Raw genomic sequence first — 25406 nt, forward strand, 5'->3', positions numbered from 1 at the left:
AACCCAATTTATTAATTAACTGGAAAAGAACAAAGGGAAGGCTGAATATTATAGGCATGCCCGTATAGTCTAGGTGACATAGGGAAGGTAGTTGGCTGTCAGTCACACCTGCGAACAGGTCATTGGCCAGGATAGGCATGGCCACTGCAAGGATACAAAATCTGAGGTACTTAAGCTCCAAAACAAAGGAGTTCTTTCTCTCTTGCACACTGGGCTCCTGGTTCTCTTGTTGCAGGATGCACTCCCCTGCATTCATCCACATGGCTCATGGCCATGTGGACCCCACACAATGGAAACTTTGGACACTGTCTTTGCTTTGAGCTCTGCACCCTTTTCAGGACTGGTTTAAGGGAAATGGGACTTTCAAACTGAGGGATGTAATTCCACATAAATAAAAATCACTCATCCTCATGTGTGAGTCTTAGTAAATTCTTTTTCTCAAGATATAGTAAAGACCAAACCCTGAGCACCTAGTGGGGAAGGGGATCCCCCACTTCCACTAATAACAGTTTCTTTTAGGAATTTTATATAATAAAAGCCTAGGTGGCATCATGCATGACGTCATCACAAGATGGCTGCCACAAGATGGCCATCACAAGATGGCTGGCAGGGGAGGGGAGTTGTGGGCAATCAGACCAGCAGGGGAGGGCAGTTGGGGGCAACCAGGCCTCCAGAGGAGGGCAGCTGGGGGCGACCAGGCCGGCAGGAAGGGCAGTAGGGGGCAACCAGGCCGGCAGTGGAGGGCAGTTGGGGGTGACCAGGCCTGCAGGGGAGGGCAGTTGGGGGTGACCAGGCCTGCAGGGGAGGGCAGTTAGGGGTGACCAGGCAGTCAGGGGATCAGTTAGGTGTCAATGAGGCTGGCAGGGGAGTGGTTAAGGGGTGATCAGGCTGGCAGGTAGAAGCAATTAGGGGCAATCAGGCAGGCAGGCGAGCAGTTAGGAGCCAGCAGTCCTGGATTGTGAGAGGGATGTCCAACTGCCAGTTTAGGCCCGATCCTTTCCTGACTGCTGGTTTAGGCCACAGAGATTGGGCCTAAACCAGTGGCCGGCAAGCTGTGGCTCAGCAAACTGCGGCTCGCGAGCCACATGCGGCTCTTTGGCCCCTTGAGTGTGGCCCTTCCACAAAATACCAGCTCTTCCACAAAATACCAACTTCTACGCATGGGCTACAAAGTTTCAATCGCACTGTACGTGCATGCCCGCACGTGGTATTTTGTGGAAGAGCCACATTCAAGGGGCCAAAGAGCCGCATGTGGCTCGCGAGCCGCGGTTTGCTGACCACGGGCCTAAACCATCAGTAGGACATCCCCCAAGGAGTCCCAGATTGGAGAGGGTGCAGGCCGGCTGAGGGACACCCTTCCCCCGCCTCCTGTGCATGAATTTTGTGTCCCGGGCCTCTAGTAGTAAATAAAAAAATAACAATTGCTAAAGTGCCTTGGGCCTGCTGCCTGGTGCAAACTGACTGAAAACAGGTGGGCCAGTTCTTCGGTTGCCCGTGCTCTATGTGTGGCTGAGATGGAGGAGAGGCATCTGGAAGTGACTGTATGGAAATGACTCCAATAGCTTGATCTTTTTCTTCTGTGAGAAAAAGCTGAAGAAGTTCTGAGAAATAATATACATCTTATAACTGTCAAATTCCTATTTCAATATTTGGGTATGAAGAATGTTTAAATATTTAAAAGAACAATTTGGGGAAATCAGTCATACATTATTTTTGAGAAAATTGCTTTAGTTGCACCAAGTTGATAAAAAAGAATATATTTTTTTCCTAAAGATTAATGAGTTTTTATTTATTTTTATTTATTTTTAAATATATTTTATTGATTTTTTACAGAGAGGAAGGGAGAGGGATAGAGAGTTAGAAACATCGATGAGAGAGAAACATCGATCAGCTGCCTCCTGCACACCCCCTTCTGGGGATGTGCCCGCAACCAAGGTACATGCCCTTGACTGGAATCGAACCCGGGTCCCTTCAGTCTGCAGGTTGCTGCTCTATTCATTGAGCCAAACCAGTTAGGGCAAGATTAATGAGTTTTTAGATTATTTCTGGATAACATCTCCCAAAGAAAGTGAATAAACATCTATTTTCTTAGCAATAGTGCATCTCACAGCATTATAAATTAGAGACCCATAATAGCTAATAATTTTATGAATAATCTGTATTTTGAAAGTATTATTATGATTAGTCTCACATATAATATGCCTTTTTAAATGTTATGGTTTGCAATGAAACAGTTAAATTTCTCATTGCTGTATAGGTGAGCTTAACTGATAAATACCTAGCAACACAATACCATGACCTGATGATATGGAAAAATTTTATTTAGCAAATATCTGGCAAAGATATTTTTATTATCAAATATGATTTTTCTCAAGATGAAACATTTTTTCCATAATCTTTTCTCTCATCATACTAGTAATTCTTTGAAATGTCTGTTAGCATTTAACATTTAGTTAGGGAATACATGAGAGTTTATTTTTAATAGGATTATCAAAGGAAAATATGAATAGTGTGAATAATGACCATTATCTTATCATTTTACTTGTGAAATAAAAATGAAGAAAATGTACTGGGGTTTTCAGAGTAAAAAGCCATAGTTTCTTTCTTGGACAGATTTTAAGTCTGTGCCTTTTTTTTTTTTTTTCAGAACTGAGTTTTAGCTGAGGGTTTACTTTTAACTTTATTTTTTAAAGGCAACAGAAATTCCAAGCAGAATTGCTGCAGTGGGCCTGCGATTCTTTCACATCACTGAACAAGAATGTTTTCAGTGCCACCAGCTCCCAGTGGGTGCATTTCACCCACCTAAATGGGATATTTCTAAACATTACCATTTCAACCAAAGCTATTTGATAGATCGCTATTATTTATTGATACTGTATAACTCTTGCTGCCAACATAATCTTAATAAGTCATTACAAGTCCACTGGGTAAGCTATTTTTCCATTTCTTAAGCTTTAGTGCCTGTGCTGTATGGATTTGGCATTTAATAAATCACTGGAGGGCCAGCAAACACATTATATTCCTGTAGTCGAGACTGTCTAGACAAAAGTGCATGGAGAGATCTTTCCACTCTAAGTAGCGGGAGAGAATTTGTTTGCCACAAATTGGTTCTGAATCAATTGCTCAGAAACTTGGCATATCCCTGGATTCAGGAGGAGGGCAAGCCTAAGTGCTGCACGGGGTGCTTTTCTGCCTTCCAGTTTAATTGAATAACCGAGAAGCAGTGCCCAAGAACAACGATCCTGTGGGAAAATGGCCTAGAATTTTACCCTTTTCAGGTTTGAGAGTTATTATACCAGTCTTTCTGTTATGTAACCTTTGTTTGCAAAAAGTATGAAAGGTCTTTTTTTCCTTCTTTTTAAAATTAAGTTTATTTGGGTGACATTGGTCAACAGGAACATACAGGTTTCAGGTGTGGGTTTCTAAGCGAGTGATGCTACTGCCTGAATACAGCAAGGAAAAAACAGGCCTGAGAGAACATGATTTCTTTTCCAATACATATCTGTATGTATGTATGTTTATCTGTTTTACTGTGGAGCTTTATTGTGTGTGTGTGTGTGTGTGTGTGTGCATGTGTGTGTGTGTGTGTGTGTGTGAGAGAGAGAGAGAGAGAGAGAGAGAGAGAGAGACATCTTCAGTGAGCCTTATTGTATCAGAGCTTGATTTTGCCCTTTCAGCTAGACCACTAGTGGTCCTCTTAACTATTACTGTCCATGTAAATCAAATTAGAATATGGTGAGTTTCTAAATAATATGAGTTTCAGTGTATCCCTTGGACTAACCAGACTTTTCTATTGGTGGTGTTCTTTTATTATTTATTTCTGTCTTCCTGTTCTTTTCTGTTGGTTGTGTGGCACCTAAAATTTTCTCATAGAGTATCATCCTTGATTGATTTCCTTATATTTAAGATATTTTGGCAAAGAATTATTAAAATAAGTCTAGAATCACTTAAGCCTTAATGAAACCAAAGACATGGAATTTGTATTAGAATTATTTGAATTACATATCTTAATCATATATTACCATGACATTTGGCCCCTTAACAGGATTTGTAAGTATTTGGTTCCATCTATACATAAGAAGAAAAAGAATACTTGGCATGAATATCCATTAATTTGTGAGGTGCTCTCTCTATAGGTGACCTGTAAAGTACACTGGTTCAGCTGTATAAAAGTGTGTTTGACGTTTTGTGTATGAACTATTTTTCTTCTTAAATTATCTACTTCTTGTGAATACTTTTCAGATACTACTGCCTTCATTTCTGCTGTTCATTTCAAGAGATTTGAATGTTAAAGAAATTGTTGACAAGTAAATGAACATATTTGAGGGGTATGAATGGACATCATTGACGCTCAAATTTAAGTCCCAAGTTAACCTGAGGGGGCAGAATGAACATCTTCTATCATGAACATTGTAGGTACTTCTTGAGATTTAAGAGAAAGCAGAAATCATCGGGTTTATATATTTTTATTGAATGAATTTTTTTAGCAGTGATAGTCGGAACTTCTCTAAACAGGCTTAGATTCCATTGTTTCTTGAAATGATTAAGTATAGAAACTCTTGTGGTTATGTCCTCAAGGTCTTTGACTTTAAAAGACTATTCATCCCAAATTCATAAATGCTCATGTCATCTTTTAGTCACATGGCTATACTCAAAATTAGACACCCTTATGAAACTGATTGAATGGTACTAAGACTGCATATTGGAATGTTTGTGTTCACAGGGTTAGCATCATGTGGAGACACTGCAGCGGTTGCCAACCTGTGGTCCGCGGACCACTGGTGGTCTGTGAAGTCCGAAAGTTTGGTGACCACTGGATTAGATGATTATAAGATTTGGAGAGGTAGGACAGGTATCCAGAAGGCTCTTCTTGTACCCAAGTGACTACATCTTTTCTCAAAATATTCCTCTTAGACAAGAGTTCTAGACCTCACCTTGGAGGAAATTTGGCAGACTTTATTTCTGTAACACATACAGTGTTGGGCCAGGAGAAGATCTAAGAGACTTTGGTAAGGGGAAAGAAGAAAGGAATTTCTGATAGCATTAATTGGGGTGGGGGTGTTGGTGATGCTGAGGGAGGGAGGGGGTAGATAAGGGCAAATTGAAGGAGTAATGATCTTAAGGAAAAATTTCTCTTTGTACCTATGGCTAGTTTTTCTTATTTAAAACAATATTTTTTGAGTTTTCCTATTTTTATATTTAGAATTCAAGTTCTGCAAGGACACAGACTTCATGTTTAAGTCCATGTGTCCAAGAAGGAAATATTGAATTTTTGTTTTTCATAATTAATTATAAAACATCAAACTTTTTTACTACCAACATTACTAGAGTAAAAATTCCAGAAATCAACTGTTTTTCTTCTAGTCAAAAGGAGAAAACATTGAAAAATGTCCTATAACAAGAAAATGTGTCTTTTAGAAATAAAATTAAGAATCCTTTGCAAAAATGTTCCTTTTTTCAATGTAGGGAATAAATTCAATGTAGGGACCATTTTGAAAAGGTAATAAAACCAAATAATTCTTATGTATGATGGGCAAATCTCAAGAGTGTTAATTTAGAAGAATGCTAATAAATAAGGATGCTTCTACAAGTTTGGAATACTTATCTAAATCTTCTTTCAACTGCCAGCTGAATCTCTAAACACTTTGGCCACGCTTTGTTGGTGTATATCACCCTCTTCCTTCATCGAGATGTATCAGTGCTAACATCTGGGGCTGTTAAGTATTTGGTAAATCTGGATCACATGTAGATAGTCAATTTGGAGAAATGGGGGCACCTTATGACCTAACTTTTTGCAGACCTCAGAGAACTTTATCAAAATTAACTCTCCTGAAAGAGATATTCTGTGAAGTGGGTGCCGAGAATCTTGAAACTACATCTCTGCAAAAGTATTCCAAACTTTTTGATTACAATAATAATAATCCTATATAATAAAGAGGTAATATGCAAATTAACCCTCATGCCCTCACAAGATGGCTGCCTATGACCAGGCCGGTAGGGGGGTTAGTGAGGGGCGACCAGGCCAGTAGGGGGGGAAGTTGGAGGCAACAAGGACAGTAGGTGGGGGGCAGTTAGGGGTGACTAGGCCAGCGGGTGGTGGGGGGGAAGTAAGAGGTGACCAGGCTGGTGGGGGGCAGTTAGGGGCGACTAGGCCAGCAGGGGGTGTGCAGTTAGGGGAGACCAGGCTGGCAGGGAGAACAGTTGGGGGCAATTAGGCTGGCGGGGGGAGGGGGGTGGCAGTGAAGGGCAACTAGGCCAGTGGGGGGGGCAGTTGGGGGTGACCAGGCTGGCAGGTGGGGCAGTAAGGGGTGACCAGGCTTTCAGGGGAGGGGTCAATTAGGAAAGACCAGATCGGCAGCAGGGGGGCAGTTAGGGGCTACCAGGCTGTCAGGGAGGGCAGTTAGGGGCAACCAGGCAGGCAGGTGAGCGATTATGGGCCAGCGGTCCAGGATTGTGAGAGGGATCCTGGATTGGAGAAGGTGCAGGCTAGGCTGGGGCGACGCCTGCCCCCCCATCTCCCCATGCACAGATTTCGTGCACTGGGCCTCTAGTATGGTAATAATAGCTGACATTTTTATATTACTGCTTTGATATATATTTAAATTTAGCATGTTATTTACACTTAGTAGTGCATCTCAATTTGGACCAGCTACATTTTAAGTACTTAATAGCCATATGTGACCAGTGACCATTTATTGGACAGTACAGCTCTTTAACACCCAATCCAGTCATAAGCAGTTAACAGGATGCCATTCTTCTTACCTTCCCAGGTAATATAGGCTTGTTTTGTAGGAGTCTCCTAGAGATAGTGCATGTGCTTCTGTGTTTAACCCAAAGAACTAACAACTGGTGAGGACTTTCTGGCAGACAGGGTTCCAGAGGAGAAAGCCCCCTGCTCTAGCTGTATATCTATTGAGCATCTGGCCCTGTGGCTTTCCCATCCTCCTGAGATCTTCATGATCGACCTTGCCCTCTCCTCCTCCTGGTCTAATACTATGACCCAGACTCTTGGTAAATTAGAAATGGATTGCCAGCTTTTCCTCTGGTGCATGGCATATGCATTTCTGGGCTTTGGATGTTGTTGGAGTTACATCTTTATAAAAAGTCCAATTTATTCTTGATCTTGTCTGTTCATCAAAACTTAAAAATGGGATGTCCAGGTCCTGGAGGAAGGTGGTTTCATTGTGGTGGAAATGTTATAGCTCAGGTTTGCAGGGGAATCTGATGAGAGAGTTTCGTTGCTGTACTCTCCCCTTTCTCTAATTTCCATCTCTTCAGTGCAGAGGTGTGTTTTGTTGCACTCTAGTAAAGTAAAATGGGAAGGGCAATTAATAGTAACCTTGAGAGGGGAAAAATCCAGTGTGGAAATTGAGACAATACTGTATAAAACAAAACAGTATTTAATTCTCTAATGGCTGCTCCAAAGCAAATTTAAACCTTTATGCAAAAGAGTAATTTAAATGATTCATAGTTAAAGTCGAGCAAATTTATCCAATCATCAGTCAGTATGCCAAATGATGATGTTAGAAGAATTGCATATCATCAGGGAAAATCAAGTTATTTCACATAGCAACTGGGTTGCTATCCAAATTGAATAACCAAAATGAGAAAAAGTTGTGTTCTCCACAGCCATAAATCAACAATAGTGGGCTCTGCTGCATTTTTAATTGGCAGCATCTTTCCCCTTCTACACTCAAATATGGCTTCAGGAAGTATCTCTTTAGCTGCCTGGGCATTTTTAGAATGCTTATCATTATAAAACTGTAGAATCAAAGGAGGTAAAAATGGGACCACAGGAGACAAAAGCTTTGTGAGATTGTAAATTATAGGCTTTAATGCCATTAATCCATTAAAAATTCAATTTCTATGTGGTTTCAAAGCCAGTTTTTAAAGTCAACTACCTACCAATTATTGCAGAAATAAATAGGGCTGTTATGAGAATTCGTTTTCAGCTTTGAAGAATGTTTGTTTCTAATATCAAGGTTTGTCTTAATGAATACTGGAATCAGTGACTGTTTCCCAGCTGAAAAGGAAATGATCACATGGTCTTCTTTTCCAGAGGCAGTTGGTATATGATAAAGAGAGTTAGTAGCACTTAATATTTTCAATACTTGCTTTGAAAACTTAATGAAATTCATACCACTGATAACACAGTCCTCTAGAAACTGATTGGGTAGTGCCCTGTGAAGACTGAAGTGCTTCCTTACAGTAAACAGACAGCTATGACCCTGCAGGTCCAGGACATGCATGTTGGTGGTGCAGAGTGAGGGTGTCCTTGGCGGCCTGAGGCACGGAACTGCAGCAGCACTCCCTGTACACAGGCCAGGGCGGCCAAGGAGGCCTTATGTTTGGGGAAAGAGGTAAAACTGGGAAGATCCTTTATTTGCCCGACTCCTTAACCTGAGCTTGCAAACACCAACCATTATATTTCTGACCTAAGAATACCATCTTAGGACCTGCAACATTTCAGATTAGCGGAAAGTGAAATGAGATATTTTCCTGCGGTGTGCTCAAATACAAAACCTAGTGGGCCAAGCAGGAGAAGGTGAGTGCATATAAGGCCCGAGAAGACAATGGGTCTGCCTTGAGAGCCTGTGTCTGGCTAAGGGACATCCACGGCTCAGGGAGAGCCGATTGTGGCACTACAGGAATTTGGGAGAGATCTCAGAATTCCAGATGTTCATGTGAAATGGCCTGATTTTTAAATGTTGGCAACAAATTCAAATTAAAAAACTAAATAAAATGCAACAAAAAACTCTATGTGTGTGTGTGTCCAAAGAAACCAGCCTGTGAGGCAGGTGCAATACCTAGTCTTCTCGTTGCAGTCTTGGTTTGCTGCTTTAAAAATCCCTACACTTAAAGAGAAAAAAATGCTCCATGATTACAATTTTCTTTTTGAAGAGAGCCTAGTTTCTTGGAGTAGACCTTATTTACTCATCTGTTTTTATTTTATGCAAGCCCTGTTCTGGGTCCATTTTACTTTGGATTGTTTTTTTCTGAGCTGTGAAATAACTCTCAGAATCCTTAGTCATTTAAGTTCAGCCCCAAATCTAGATTTTATCATAAAGCTACCTTTAATTCCTTTTCCCTTGAGCCATCTCCCACATATTTTTTACAGCTCATCAATATAATGTTTGTGTCTGTCTTATTTGTTTCTCATGTTTAGAATGGGTAAAAAGAGATTGATTATAGGGTCATAAAAGTAATGATGCATTTAATGAAAACATGTATTTTATAGATAAAATAAACTTTAAAAAATAACTTGAAGCTGGTACCCAAATTAATTGAATGAAATGACCTTCAGAAAGTAATTTATTTATATACAGGTCATTTGAGCCCTTGGTCTGTTTTTATTTAATTTTTTAATTTGACTTTTTATTGTGGTTTTGATGACTATTGTACTCTGAATACTTTCATAAAATTTTAACAATTTCTGTTGAGCCTTGTAAAATTCTTTTATGATAGTTATGATGTTTTTAACTGTATATACCCCAGATTCCTTGTTGCTATGGATAAATGCTTCAACAATTCCTTCATTTAAAATATATTTCTTGAGTACTCCATATAAGCTGGGAAGCGTTCTGGGCACCAAATTTCCTGCTTTCATGTAGATTACTTTTCATTGGGAAAAGCCAATAATAAGTATATAGAATTGATTTTAGTTGAAATCCAGCCTGGAAAATGGAAACAAGTCCAGAAATTTTAAACAGAGGGAATTTAACAGGGGAAGACTGTTGACTGTTGCTGACTTACAACCTTGAGTTTTATGTGGGAACAGGCTATCAATTATGTGTGAGGCAGAATGAAGATGTTATCATACATGCCAGGACTCTAAAATGATGCTTCTGAAGCACCCTGGTCAGAAAGGTACCCGAGGATATTCTTCACCAAAATGAGGGACCCAAAAAGAGAACATGAGTTCCAGGAAACAGTGGAAAGGGCTTAGGAATATGCAAAAGAAAGTCCCAGGATAGCTGTTCAGAAGTTCTTGAGATTAACCACAGCAGCTAGAACAGGAAGATAGAGAAGTCCAGGAAACAAAAAGGCAATATTTGGGAAGGAGGAGAGAGAAGAATAGAATGGCTATGCAATCTCATATGAAAGACCAAATGAACTATACACAAAAAACCATGTGGGAAACAAAACTAAGAGGCATTTTCTCAGATAAATCGGAATATTTGGGAAATATTAGAGACAGAGACATTGAAAACTAAGTAAATAAATAAATAAAGACAATTGTGTACTTAAGAAAAAACATAAAGTTGTATAAGAAAGATATAATCACAATACATCTAATACTGCTCATCAATGAACACTGGTGATTAACTTAAAATGTTATGAAATAACTATCAGGGAAAATTTGCAAAAGCGAATGTGCTAGTGGGGTGAAGAGCTCAATTCTCACCACAAAGGGAATTTCTGTTGAGCCATGTAAAATTCTTTTATCATAGTTATTCAGCCCACAGAATTCAAAGTTGTTGTCCTGTGGCAACATAGACCAGGGCTATTTTTGGTCTTAAGCCTTTACCATTCATGTATTTTCTCTTTAATTAAGTGACAGTTCTCCCCTCTCTCCTTAAATGTCTTTAAAAATGTCAGGAAATATCCTGAAGAGATATGATTGATACAATATTTGATTGATACCTCTCTTATAGTTTTACTTCATTTAACTCTTCCTTGTGGATTTGTCTTATTTTATCTTTGAGACCAGAAGTTCTCAAACTTTTGTTTTCTTGAATTGTCACTCACAACATTGGAAAACAACTCTTTTAGATTAGGAAATTTAAACTGGAAACTCTTAGTTGTATGATTTATGTGGAACCTAGTAGGTACTGAAAAAAATTTTTTTTGTTAGATTTAACTGTATACTGAATTTTATAAAGCTGGTTTTAAGATCTAGACTAAAAAAATCTTTTTAAATTAGATGCCCTAATTTTCACTAAACAGGGAGATGGCCAATATATTGTAAATTCTTTGGCCCTTTCTTAATCTTGTCTAAGATGAAGGCCATCTGAACAAACTATTTCATTTCACAGGTGAATTGATTTAGTGATCTGGGATGCATTTGGTAGCTAAACTTCCTGGGGGCCCATGAAAGTTCACAGTTAGTCATATGATGATTGTTTTATAGTGGAAGTAGATGATTGATAATATCTACACTCCACTTCTCTAGGAAAAGGTAATATTTTTTATGTTTTGTATTGTCAGACTCTAGGGCTTTAATGACAAATTTGTTTGAGTGCCTGTACAGACCTAATCTCTTTCCTGAAAGCAGTATGGTGCTGCTGGCAAGATTATCCATAGTTTTCCAATAGGACAGGATGAGTCAGGCTATATTATTCATATTGTCCGGGCAATGTATGGACACATCCCTGCCATGTGGTAAAGAGTTGTACTCTTGGGGCTTGCAGATTTATTTATGCTCAATATAAATATTGCAGTGCCTTCTGTATGTTTGGCAGTGTGCTAGGTGCTGGGGTTATGGAGTAGGAAGCAAAATATGCTCACATCTTTTGAAGAAAGACAAACTATGTATAAGAAGCACCATACTAGAAGTGTCCAAAGGGTTGCTTGAAGAAATGAATTCTCTCCCAATGCAATAATTTTTCTATAGTATAATTTTAGGTTTTAGGTGACTCCTAACAAGTTGGGAGAGAGATTTCTAGTAAGGAGGATTTCCAGCCATTTCCACTGGCAAATTGATATTTTAATCAACAATCTAAAGTACTTGGACTTCAAGAAAAGGCCATGGATATCTATTTTGAGAACTCTCTTCAGTAGTTTCATATTAAATGACTACTCCTCTGGAATAGACACTCCCAGCTCTAGTAGAGGTCAAGTCTGAGCTCTAGAAACCTTCATGTCTATGCTGTGATACTTTAACTCTGCATAGAAATGCCTTCACAGAATCAAAATTTTACATTAGGTGTATGACATTAATTTATCAAATACAGGTATGAAAAACACTTATAAGCCTCTAGGTCTTTTGTAAATCTATATTTGAGGTATAACTGTTAACATTTTCTTTTTTTCTCCCTTAAAAATTTCCAGTGACAAATTTATTCGGATCTCAGATTCCCATTTAGCAGAACAGTACTTGGCCCATAGTAGTTTGCCAAAGAAGTATTTGTTGAATGAGTGAAATAATAAACATTGAGCCTTCTATGAGCCAGAGTCTGCTAGGTAATTGATATATTATCTGATGGATACCTCTGATAGGAAACTTGTATGTGGTAAAATTTATTAGTAAAAGCTCTGAAAATCATCATGCTTTTTTTTTTAACCTTTCTGCAAAAATATAATTGTTTTCGTATGCTCAGTTCATAGGCACAACTACATACCCTTTTCCATCCCCTACCACACATATGCACAGGTATATGCATGTATGTGTGTGGGTGTGTACAGGCACACATGCACATCTTTTCTTATGAGGCTTTACTTCTTTTTTAGAACTATATGGGGTATGAATGATAAAGGACTAGAGGGATTCAGGCTTTACATTGTTGCCATGTATCTTTAATTCTGTTCTGTTTATTGTGATAAGGTTTAGGAACAACTTTTTAGCCTTCTAAATCAGATATATTCAATAAGTCTCATTGAAACATAGAAATATCTCTGACACCAATACCAATTCACTCTTTTCTTTTAATATAGAGAGGAAATATTATTATTCTCAGTGAATAGCGTATATGTTATTTGGTCTTATTTCAACAACAAAAATGGCATCATACATGAAATTAGGTTGCATTTCTCAATCAATATTTGTTTTACCCTGCCCATCTCGTAAGTAGAAACAATTAGGGTGATCATGAAATATGTAGATTCATTAAGTATAGCAATATCCAATTGTATTCCAAATTAAACTCAAGCAATTAAATCTTTCCCCCTTCATATTCAAGTCCTCTGGGTCTAGATGCTGGGTTTCCTGTGCACAGAGCTTTACAGTTTTCCTTTTCCTTGTTGTCTGAACTCCTCTCCCTGGAATAGATTTCTTTCAGTTTTGTTTATACAAATTTAGTTACCTCAATTCTAGAATTCTTAAAGTGCCTTAGGTTGAGCCGATAGCTTCCTAAATACAAACGCAGTAAATTTCACTCTACCTGCAAAACAATAAATTTGCCATAAATCAGGAATGACAGCACATTTCAGATTGGAAACATTTTGTTCCTGAGGTACTTTTCTGAAGCAACTTGGTTTTCTGACTAGGGAAACCTTTTCATCTTCTGAAAGTAAATGATGGCCCCAACATACCTTCATAAACCTCCAGTGAATGTGCAAGGGGTGTTTTACTATGCAAAACTGGAAAATAAAAACACAGATGATTTTAAGAATCCTTTCACATATCTATAAAACAGCCTTAGAGAACCACAAATATATATTAGCAGTCTTTTCAGAATTTTGGGATTTGGGATTTAGAGGCAGCCTCACATACTTTGGTCTTTATCTTCAATCACATTATGTGATAAGTTTAAAAGTGCAAGCAATATTATTTGTCTTGAAAAATACTGCTCTATGTATTGGGAGTGCAGGCACATAGGAGGGGATTTCAGACAAAGGGATAGCCCCTTTGTCCTGGGGATTGATTTTGAAATCTCAAGTTCACAAAGGAAAGCTTATGTCACAAAGCTATATATGGTTTCAAAATATTAGCAACTTTTAGGATAAAGTGAGCCAAGAAGGAAGATCTTCAAGAAGGTTTATCTCTGTCCAATCTGTTCCCTGGGGAAAATAAAGATAACCACTTTCCCTTTATTTTATTAGGTCCAGGCAACCATGTGAAAAGCTATGTAATCACCAAATCAATATTGGCCATGTAATTATAGAGTAAATATTATGTTGTGGCACAATAAGTAGCAGATAGTTATTTCTGCCTCCTGAACTACTATCTTCTGGTCATGTCCTACCTAACATTGAAAAGTACATGGTGATTATGTTTCTAATACCTTTCAATACTCTTTCTGGGTAGTCTACCTATTAGTGGATTTATGTGGATGGTAATGTTTTCTCAATTACTGTTATTTTATGTGTCAACCTAATTTGGTTCTCTAAACCTTGTAACAATTTTACAAGGATAACCAAAGTAATACTCTTTGTAATGTTTCATCAATTTGAGAGGACTTTCACACATACTCCTATCACTAAGCAATAATTATTCTAAACTAAGAAACTCCAAAGTTCAGAAATATTATCAGACAAGTTCATACAGTTGAACCTTCCATATGGAAGCTGATATGTAATTTTCTGATTCTTTGGCCAGTTCTGTTTCAAATTTTTCGCGTCCCATCTGCAACAAACATGTGTAGATTAACTCTTGTCTGTCAGGCATTGTGCTAGGCAGGAGGATTGGAGGGTTAGTGCCAAACCTATTGCAGAGATCCAGAGTCCAGGGCAAAGCACCTGGAACAGAATGGATTGCAGTACAGGAGGATCATTTCTAAGGTGGTTTATGTACATTTGTCATTCTTATTGACCATGTATCAGTAGGTCTGTTAACTGCAACAGAGAAACCTTAGCCAAATAGTGCCTTATTTGCCTCCAGTTGTAAGAAGTCTGGAGTGCAGGGTAGGGTATAGTACCCAACAATGCAATCAAGGAGCAGGGTCCTTCTCACTCCCAGTTGTACCATCTTTTGTAATGCTTGAGAAAGCTTTATCTATTGCTCAGACCCACTTGCTCAGCCATAGCTTATGAACAGTTAGAGTTCAGGGTGTAGAAGACTGGTTTTTTTTCAAACATGTGGACTTCGCATTGCGGGACATTTAATGAAGCTAGGTTGCAGGCTTCAGGCTGAAAGCCCCTCCTTTAACAAAGTGGTATTTCCCTCATTCTCTCTTTGCAGACTGGTAGTCGTACTTTGGCTGAAAAATCAAGGAGTCATCAGAAGCCAACTTCCTGGAGAACTTCCATGTGTTCTAACACTATCTTGGGTGCTGCCTGTGCTGCATTCTGCACCCAGCAGGTGACTAGTGTGACCAACTGTCTCACCAGGGCATTTTAAAGGCCAGCAGATTCCCAGTCCTCAGTGACCTAGTTTCATAATTCTCACTTCCAGTTACCAGATTCTGTGTTATTTAGAATTGAGGTGGCTGTGAATGACATACATGTGACCAATGCCCTACAGAGAATCAGTCTCATATTCAGATAAAAAGGACGAGAATGCAGAAGAGACACCACTGCTTCGATTTCATAGGTCAGAACTGAGTTGCTACAGTGGTTTCTAAGAAAGTGAGTTTAAGAAGACAAAAAGGGGTTAGAATGAAAACGTAGTACCTGCCTCCAACATCCAGCATCTAAACCTCTTTCTTGTGTTTCTAATGTTCTTTGTGGCCCAGAAACAGAACAAGAGCTCCACCAATAAGATCCACCCACCCAAGACATTAAACTGAACATTAATGATACAAAGAGATGGAGATAGTGCAGAATCCATCTTGGGAAGGGTGGTGGCAGTAGTAGCAGTAGCCCATTTTCCAGAGATGCCACACAGAAGCAACAGTTCTTGCAAGCAGCATCCGAGCCCAGCACTTTTGGTGCCTGTGATGTGATCTGTGTGACTGTACCCTGAGATGGTGGCAGTTGCACCTATTAGGATAGGTAGGTGCTGCAGCACAATTCGTGGCATTGTTCCTTGTTCTCTGATCTCATTCTCGGGCCGTTCTGGGCATTCTAAAAGCTACCTAACATCACTAAATGAACTCTAAGTCTACTTAATCCTAGTCAATCCATCTGTTTGCAATTTGGCGCTTTGATTCAGAAAAGGAATAGTATGGCTTGGTGGCTGCTGAAAAGTAAGTGGACCAAGGACAGAGGATAGTAAAACGTGATTCTTATTCTAAGACCAGGTAACTAGACAAATGATGGCATCATTAATTAAGTTCTAATAGGTAGTAACATGGGGAGAAGTTGTCAAGTTTAGTGTGACTCGTTGGGGACACCCCAGTGGGAAAAATCTAGCATATTGTTGGTCAAGAGCTTGTGAAGGAAGTTAGAGCTGAGTATATAAGGAACCCGAGCTGAGTGGCCAAACCCAAAAAGTTTGGGCTGTGTTGGAAGGTTGGTGAGAATGATAAAGTGGACTCCATTCAAATGATCTGCACTTGGGTTTTTTTATTGAAATAACAAATAAGCAAAGGATATATGAGGTAACTATCTATAGGTTTCCTCTTGGAGGTGGGTCCACAATTCATTGGTCACTGGAGTCCTTATGGAAAGAGAAATCTTTCTGCTTAGAGAACACTAGAGCAGTGCACTTACTGTTTTAATGTTGTTAGGCTGGTGTAGGTCTCATGTCAGCGTGCTAGGGTCTACCTACCACCATATAAAGGAATCCTGGCCATGCCATAGTGATATATATATATACTAGAGGCCCGGTGCACAAAAATTTGTGCACTCGGCGGGGGGTGGGGGGGTGGGGGGGTCCCCCAGCCTGGCCTGTGCCTCTCACAGTCTGGGACCCCTCGGGAGATAACGACCTGCTGGCTTAGGCCCGCTCCCGGTGGCAGAGGGCAGGCCCAATCCCTAAGTGCAGCCCCTGGTCAGGCTCAGAGCAGGGCTGATTGGGGAGTTGGGGCGCCGCCCCATCATGCACAAAGCAGAGTGGATCGGGAGGTTGCAATGCCACCCTCAGTCACGCTCAGGATAGACTGATTGGGGGGTTGGGGCACCGCCCCCTGTTACACTCAAGGCAGGGTCAATGGGGAGGTTGCGGCGCCACCCCCTGTCACGCACAGAGCAGGGCCGATCAGGGGGTTGGGGCGCTGCTCCCTGTCACTCACAGAGCAGGGCTGATAGGGGAGCTGGGGCATCGCCCCCGTCACACACACAGAGCAGGGCGGATCAAGGGATTGGGGCGCTGCACCCTGTCACACTCAGAGCAGGGCCAATGGGGAGGTTATGGCTCTACCCCGTTACACACAGAGCAAGGCCCGTGGAGGGGGGTTGGGGCACCACCCTCTATCACCCACAGAGCAGGGCCGATCAGGGGGTTGGGGCGCCACCACTGTCACACTCGGGGCAGGGCCGATGGAGAGGTTATGGTTCTACCCTGTCACACACAGAGCAGGGCCCGTGGGGGTGGGGGGTTGGGGCGCCGCACCCTGTCACACACAGAGCAGGGCCGATCAGGGGGTTGGTGCGCTGCACCCTGTCACACACAGAGCCTCAGGGCAATCGGGGGATTGGGGAGCTCCCCCCCTATCAGGCACAGAGCAGGGCTGATCAGGGGGTTTGGGCGTTGCCCCCTGTCACGCTGATCCCAGTGCCGGGAGCCTCGCTGCTCCACTGATCCCGGTGCTGGGAGGCATATTACCCTTTTACTATATAGGATAGAGGCCTGGTGAACGGGTAGGGGCCGGGTGGTTTGCCCTGAAGGGTGTCCTGGATCAGGGTGGGGGTCCCCACTGGGGTGCCTGGCCAGCCTGGCTGAGGGGCTGAGGGCTGTTTTCCCACTGGCAGTTGACTAAAAGCTCCCAACCGCTCCTTGTTTTTTGTTTTTTGTTTTTTTTATTCTGGGCCAGCTTTAGCTCTGAGGCCTCGCTGCTGAAAACATGGATACAATGTTGTGGTCCGGGGCTGACTGAAAGCCGGTTTTGTTTAGCTTCTTATTTGCAACATAGTAATAGTTGCTTAGAGTTGCAGTTGAGAGTCCGGCAAGTGAGGCGGGGAATGTTGGAGTCTGCAGTTCCTGGAGGAAGCAAGCCTCCCTGCTCGCTTCAGTGCATGCCTGCCAGCCGCCATCTTGGCTGACAGTTAATTTGCATAAGGATACGCTGATTAGCCAATGGGAAGGGTAGCGGTCATACACCAATTACCATGTTTCTCTTTTATTAGTGTAGATACTTTTATGTCCTGTTTCCTAATGCATCTTTGGTCTTACAACAGGCCCTGCCCTGGTCTATCAGAGAAGTCTAAGCATTTTGTCCAGCTTAAGTAAACAGATATCTTGACATTAGAAGATAAGGCTGTAGTTATCAGCTTAGGACCTTGTTGAGGCATTAAACATCGATTAATTATGAAGAGTGCAAGAGCCAGAGCAAAGAGTATCTCTATTAAGCTGGCAGGGTCTGTAAGTCTTGGACAGCAGAAAAGAGATGGTTGCAGAAACCTCAGGGCTTAATTGTTGAGGCTCAGAGTTTTTTCCTTTAATTCACTAGTGGCGTATCTACCAGCATCACTGGAATTAGCTAAAAGAAATAGTGTCTGTAGCTAAATATAATGCCACCTTAAAATATGGAAGAGAGAATATTCTGAGTTGTCCAGTTGGGAGATGGGATTGGCATACACATGGCAACATTTTTAGGTGAAATAGCTAGAGTCAGTAGAGTAAAAATTTATTGCTGCATCTTCCAATGATATTTGTATGCTTTCCAGAGATGTTTCTTGATTTAATCCCTGGAAAATTGCTTGCATCTTTCAGATCAGCAAAGTGAATTTGAATTAGCTTTCAAATTTTGACAATGGGTATGAAAGAGCTTGGCTAACTATTTACAGTCTGGGTCCAGAGCAAGGTTGTGTTTTCCAGATTCCCTTGCTGCTAGGTCATGTGTGCAAGTGATGTGGGCTATTTCCAGTCCTGATCTAGGGAACCTCTCATTCATGTACTCTGTGCTCCTGAAAGGAACTTGATCCCTATATCATTATAGGTAGGAAAGCTCTTTGCTGGCCAAGAACATCTCTATTGGACTGTAGATGAGAAATAAACTTCTCTTGTGTCAAGCTGCTGAGATATTGAGGTTTACCTGTTACCTTAACTAGTGCAGACTGCTATAAAAACATCAACAGTTTAAAGCTTTGTTTGTGTTTAGCTTGACTCTTTGAAGTTCAACCAATGTTTAGTAAATTACAGAGCTCCAGTGACACGTGTAATTAATCATTGCAGGTTCTTGTCAGAACTGTTCACATTCTTCTCTGTCTGTTGGATTCCATTTCTCTGCAACATCCTTTATTCTACATCTTCAGGTCCATTGGTCACTGGGGTTTAATTCTATAGTATAAGAGAGAAATGTGGACTAGACATTTAACGGGGAGAGTTAACCACCTACATGAAGCTTTTTAAACTACAAGTTTATTCGGAGATCTGCATAGAAGGGTAAACATCAAAGGCTGGGTTAAGGCAGAGGTTATCGACACTACCTTTCACACAGCTGTCCTCAGTTCACATAGATCTGCCCTAACCTAACAATATATCTGTTCTGCAGACACATCCTCATAATATGGCCTGGAACTCAGAGCTTCCCAACTTAGTTTTAGAGTACGAAGGATAGCAGTCCCTGTATTCCACTAGTCCAAGGTCTGGCAAACTTTTTCTGTAAAGGCCAGAGAGTAAATATTTTAGGTTTTGTGGGCTGAATGGTCTCTGTTGTGACTACTCTACTCAAGAAAGCAGCCTCAGACAATGTGTAAACAAATGAGGTAGCTGTGTTCCAAGAATTCTCTTTCTAAAAATAGGTTCAGACCTTTGTTTGCAAACACTTGCCATAGATGTTCAAATTTTGTTTCTGGATTAAGCCAAACCTTCAAGGAGCTTGTACCAGAAAGCATTTCTTTGCTTCTTTTGGTTCTTTTGGGGTTTACAGAAGCGTGCTTTGATATGATATACACAGCTTGCCCTGGGGGGCATTGTAAGAAGCAGTTATCTAAACTGGATATCCTGTTTCTTGTCCTTAACTATGGGAAGCCTAACTGCCACAGGATGCAGGGCCTTCTTTAGTTGATCTGCAGGAGGAAAGCAGTGACTCTCTTGAGTACCTGGAAGTTCCTATCTATGGACAAAGTAAATCTTAATCAAACATGATTATCTCTTTGCTTTGGTGGCTAAGAAGCTGAAGGAGCTGCAGTCCTCCAGCAATCACATGTGCTATCTGTGTACTGATGTCATCCTAGCCTTTACCTTGAGCATCTACTATCTGCAACATGACAGGCACTAGAGAAAATGCCCTCAGAAAACACATCTTCTTTCCAACTTTATTTACTATTTATTCTTGTTTCTGCTTTAAGCATATTTATTTAGAAAAACATATTAGATTATATATGTTTATATGAGTTGCATGAAATCCTCATCTGGAGTGAGGTCAGGTATATAAAGACAGGCGAATGATCTGTTTTATAGAATGGGATGAACCCTGGTCTTCTACTTCTTATTTGTGAGATTGATTCCCTTTTCCCTTAGCATATAGACACATCACCCATCAGAAGAATTATGCCAGCCCTTGTCTTAGAAACCATGTGTCTGAGTCTCAAAATTTTATAATCCATATAAGGAATATTGAGATTATTGCTCAACTCTTGTTATTCACTAGTTAACTGTTTATTTCACCCAAAGAAACTTAAAAATCACATAAAAACTTGGCAGTCTTGGCTCAATAGGCCTGGTCTTTGGTTCTGAGCTCAGAATTATATGATTGCTGAATTCTTGCTCTGAGTACCAGGGTTTTAATGCTCACCTGGAACCCTTATTACAATAAATAAATGGAGGAGGCTATTGACAAAGTAGTTCCAGACTTTGTTGACTTGGATTAAGGGTTCTGAATTTGGAACCTCTGAAACTCTAGAGGGGCTATCAATAGGGGTTTTAGAGAACCCATGAACCATTATATACATATGTTTATATTGTAATGTATATGTTCATTATTTTCTGTAGAGAGTGTCCATTGTTTCCATTGTCATTCTCAAGGCCATCAAGTTAAGATGGCCTAATAGTTTAATATGTCTCAAAACTAAAATGGTTCACCATTGTCATTGTTAATACAGAAGCAGGTATAGTTTGGTTATGGTGAGATTTGGCAGATTATGGTTTTTGTGATAATGCATAATCTTTTGGTTTCAGAAAGTGTATAATTATTTTTTACAGGACTGATTTTCTGGGCAGTTTTCATTCTTGATAATTAATTTTTATCCCCTAGAATTTCTGCAGATAATACTTGTTCCTCTGTAAGACATCTTAACAGCAACTAGTACCCAGTTTAGTCTAATGTATTCTCTTTAACACATGAAAAATAATCAATGAGAGTTCTGGATAGAGGCTAATAGAAGGAGAATATAGTAACCTATTGTTTCCAACCATTTGCATCATTGTTGGCATGTCTATTGATAGCATTCACAGACGACAAGACAAAGATGGAATGGGCTTAGAGCCTACGCTGCTTTTAAGCCCTGGCAGAAATAGTCTTTAAATCACACTTCAAAGTATAATTACCAACAATGAAATTATACATCATAAAGGTGGGTGAAAGCAGAAAATGACTTTGTAAAGACAAAGCAATCTTTAGAGACATAGTCTGTACTCCTAGGAAGCCCTGACAGCATCATCTTGAGAAAGCTCCCTGCTACATACAGGAGGCTGCCACCCGTGATCTCACCTCGTTTCTAGTGACTGTGACTATTCTTCAGAGAAACAAAATATTTCAAAATATTGCTCTATTTTTTTTTGTCAGGGGGAGCTATAGGTTTATGGGGCTTTAGGGGAGACCTAATAAGTCTGTTCTCCAAAGACATTCTGGTTTCTTTGTACTTCTAAAACCAATTAGTTATAATCACAAAGGAAAAAGACAGTGATGCACCGTGTTGGCACGGAAGGAAATCATTGACCAGACAGAAAGCTTTCCCTATGCCAAATAAGCTATAATGACAATGCTTTTTATATCTCTCAGGAAAGAGTAATATAATTGGTCCCTGTAATACACTCACTTATTTGTTGATCCTTTATTCAGGATAAATGCTTATTTGGAAATATGGCTAACAGAATAAGCTGGCTTTGGGATAAAGACTGGGAATAGATTAGTTTGTAAATAAATCTCAGCAAATCTGACTATAAAATGAACACAGTAGGAGGAATAATAATACAATTAGTAATATCTTAACTATGTACATTTACAAGATGATAATTTATAAGAGATAATTACATCAGAATATGGGCTGATTTTTCTCAAGGACATTTGTGTGGAAAACGAACATTTCTGAATTAGAATTTCTGTCATAGAGTAGAAATAAGAAGTAAGAACATGTTTTCAAATATGCAGTGAAAAGATCACCTGCTTCTCTAAAGACCTGACACTGACATTCATCATAGTGCATAAAAGAGGAAATGCGCCGAGGATGGGAAATGCAGAAGCTATAACAACAGCTGGAGAGGTGACTGTGATTCCAAAGGATTGCTTGTGTGTAACATCGGTTCTCCACTGAGTTTGGCGGGAAAGTAATTTGCAGAGTTAAGACAGAAGCATTAGTTTGTGTTCTCTTATTAAAAAATGTCAACAGCTCATTGAATGCAGGGAAATTTTAGGGATTTTATTTTGCAGGAAGCCAATATAGTAGCTGGAAATGTAATATTACTAAAATGAAATACATTAGGGAATGTGAGCGGCACAGGTTTGTACATTAGTTTGAGTTATTCAGCCAGTCCTGAAAAAGACAATTCACTGCGTCTCATTTGAATGACAAGGCAGAGTAATTTGAAAGGGTAGTGGTCATTGTTTCTGTCGCTGTTGTTGTTGTAGTTGCTTGTCTGTCATTTTTTTTTTTAAATTAGCTGTATTTAGCTAAGGCAGTTTTTAAAAACTTACTGAATATCATTTTAGACAGCTGTAAATTTGGACTCTCATTCACTCATGGATTTTAAATGATGTTTTCTGCATGTTGGACAATCTGCTCAAAGCAGAGAAATGTAATCTGTACTTCAACTAGTAAGCTCATTGCAAGTCATCCTTGCACATTAAGATGGAAAGATATATAAACCAGCACTTGATAGAACTGCAAAAACTTGTGTATAAATTTAATTTTCTCTGCAAGTGCAGTTAACATTATTTTTTCCCACTGGTCTGACATATTATTTTTGAGGGAGAAAAAAAATGTTTTGCTACCATGGCAACAGTATCCTCTTGCTTTCCATCACAAAACATGGTTTCTGAGCATAGCTAGGAAAATTGAAATGTGGGTAGCTCAAAATCATAAGCCAAGCATGGTAAGCATTCATCTACATGAATATTTGTGTCATTGTTCTTGCACTCATGGTAGGACTGGAACTTTCAAGGTCAATACATTTGTTCATGTTTTCACAGCAGCACTCATAAAAGATTATTGCCACTTACTGGGCAACTACTCCTTTCACTAAATGTCTTATTAGCATGATTTTCCAAAGACGATAGGAAATTAATAGTACAGTTTATTTTATGGTGCTGAGAATATGTAATACAAAGAAAGGGCACACATTCTAGTGAGTTTTGGAAAAGAACTGATCTGCTACTTGACCCAGAGTCTGTGCTGGTGGAAGGGGGTGGGGGGGTAGGGAGAGAGGAGAGGTGGAGCATAACAAAGGCTTATAGAGAAGCTGATGGAGCGCATTCTGTTATTTGTTTCAAGAGCGATTCTGAAACGGTGCTTCTCTTTGTGATGCCCTTGCAATAACAATATTATTTTTATTTTCCTTGATCTTCCACAGCCTGTGGATATTTCAGCTTGCAAGGTAACAATCTGTTTTTGCTCCCTGGCCAGATTTTAAAATCCTCTCTGGCTGTGCTCTGACACTAGATGCAAACAACACAGCTTTGTTACCCTTTAGCTCTGTTTCATGCCCCCTCTCCCTCAGTTTTTTCTTTATCTCTGTCTACATTGACTTTATTTTATTTTTTTACTTTTACAGGTACTGCTTTTTAATTAAAGTGTAATGTATGCATGGTAAAAAGAAAAGAAAAACAAAAAAATTTAACCTAAAGAGCTTATCCTATCTAATAAAGAGGGAATATGCTAATTGACCCTCATGCTGTCGCAAAGATGGTGGCACCCACACCCAATAAGGAGGGAATATGCTAATTGACTGCCATGCCCTCAAAGATGGCGGTGCCCATAACCACAAGATGGCTGGCAGGGGAGGGCAGTTGTGGGCGATTAGGCCAGCAGGGGAGGACAGTTAGGGGCTATCAGGCCAGCAGGGAAGGGCAATTGGGGGTGACCAGGCCTGCAGGGGAGGGAAGTTGGGGGGGGACCAGGCCTGAAGGGGAGGGCAGTTGGGGGCGACCAGGCCGGCAGGGGAGTATAATTAGGGGTGACCGGACCGGCAGGGGAAGGCAGTTGATGGCGATTGGGCCAGCAGGGGAGGGCAGTTGGGGGCAATCGGGCCAGCAGGGGAGCAGTTAGGCGTTAATCAGGCCGGCAGGGAAGCGGTTAGGGAGCAATCAGTCTGGCAAGGGAGTGGTTGGGGGTGGTCAGGCTGGCCGGCAGAAGCAGTTAGGGGCAATCAGGCAGGCAGGCAGGCGAGCGGTTGGGAGCCAGCAGTCCCAGATTGTGAGAGGGATGTCTGACTGCTGGTTTAGGCCCGATCCCTGTGGACATCTCCCGAGGGGTCCCAGATTGGAGAGGGTGCAGGCTGGGCTAAGGGACCCCCCCCCCCCCCAGTGCACAAATTTCTAGTAACAATTATAATTTCCTCCCTAAGCCTAGACCCTACTCTTCAGAGGTAACTATTTTTAACCTTTCCTTTCAAGCTTTTTGTGGTTGACGTATCAGTTTTAGCCAGTATCTCTTAATTCCCATTAAAAAATCTTTATTGTTGAAATATGTCCCCATTTTACCCCACTGAACCCTTCTAGCCCACTCTTGCCCCTCATTCCAGGCCTTCACCACACTCTTGTCTGTGTCCATGTAATAGTAAGAACTACATTGACTTTAGATCTGGAATCTCTTTGCCTAACCCTGTTTGGATGGGCAATTAATTCCACATTGGTTAGCCAGTCCTGAGTTGGCACTTGCTTGAAGAAATTGCATTTGGAGGACACATACCACACCTACTAAGGCTGTCTCAGAGATACTGCAGTGCCCTGTCCAGGCCTTTGGGACACCACCCTGCTGGGGTGGGATGTGCCTTTGGATCCAGCTTGCCCATGGAGGAGCATAGAGATAGGTCCTTCTGGGCCACAGATTGACATGGACCTCACAGCAAATTAGCTTTATTAAGCAGATGGCTGTATATTTTTCTGCTTTGTCAAGGACACATCTTGCAATATTTGGCAAATTCAAAGCTGTTTCACAGATAGAACTGATGAACCAGGGGTAACTGGAGTTTATTTTCTTGTCCTTTACTATTATACTTGGGGTTCAAAATAACCAGTTCCACTTTAGTATGATTACGTGTTCAGGGAGATGTTTGTTGTTCTTAACTATTGAACTGATCCTCTATGTTAAAACTAAAGGAGTGCCAGATGCTGGTTTGAGAGTTTTGATCATATGGCAGCAGGAGCTGGCTTTTTAAATGGGACTAATAGAGCCACAGGAAAGGCTTTGTAGTGTCAGAATGTCCTCAGCTTTGGGTCACACCAAACTTTAATTGCCACCTCTGTCACTTACTAGGTATTATCACTTTGGGTAAATTATAGATAGCTCCTTTGAAATGGAGATGTAATGCTTATGTTGGCCTAATC

The sequence above is a fragment of the Myotis yumanensis genome, unplaced genomic scaffold, assembly GCF_028538775.1.
Source record: "Myotis yumanensis isolate MYYU_CA2020_CCGP unplaced genomic scaffold, mMyoYum1.0.hap1 SCAF_6, whole genome shotgun sequence".
NCBI classification, from domain to species: domain Eukaryota; kingdom Metazoa; phylum Chordata; class Mammalia; order Chiroptera; family Vespertilionidae; genus Myotis; species Myotis yumanensis.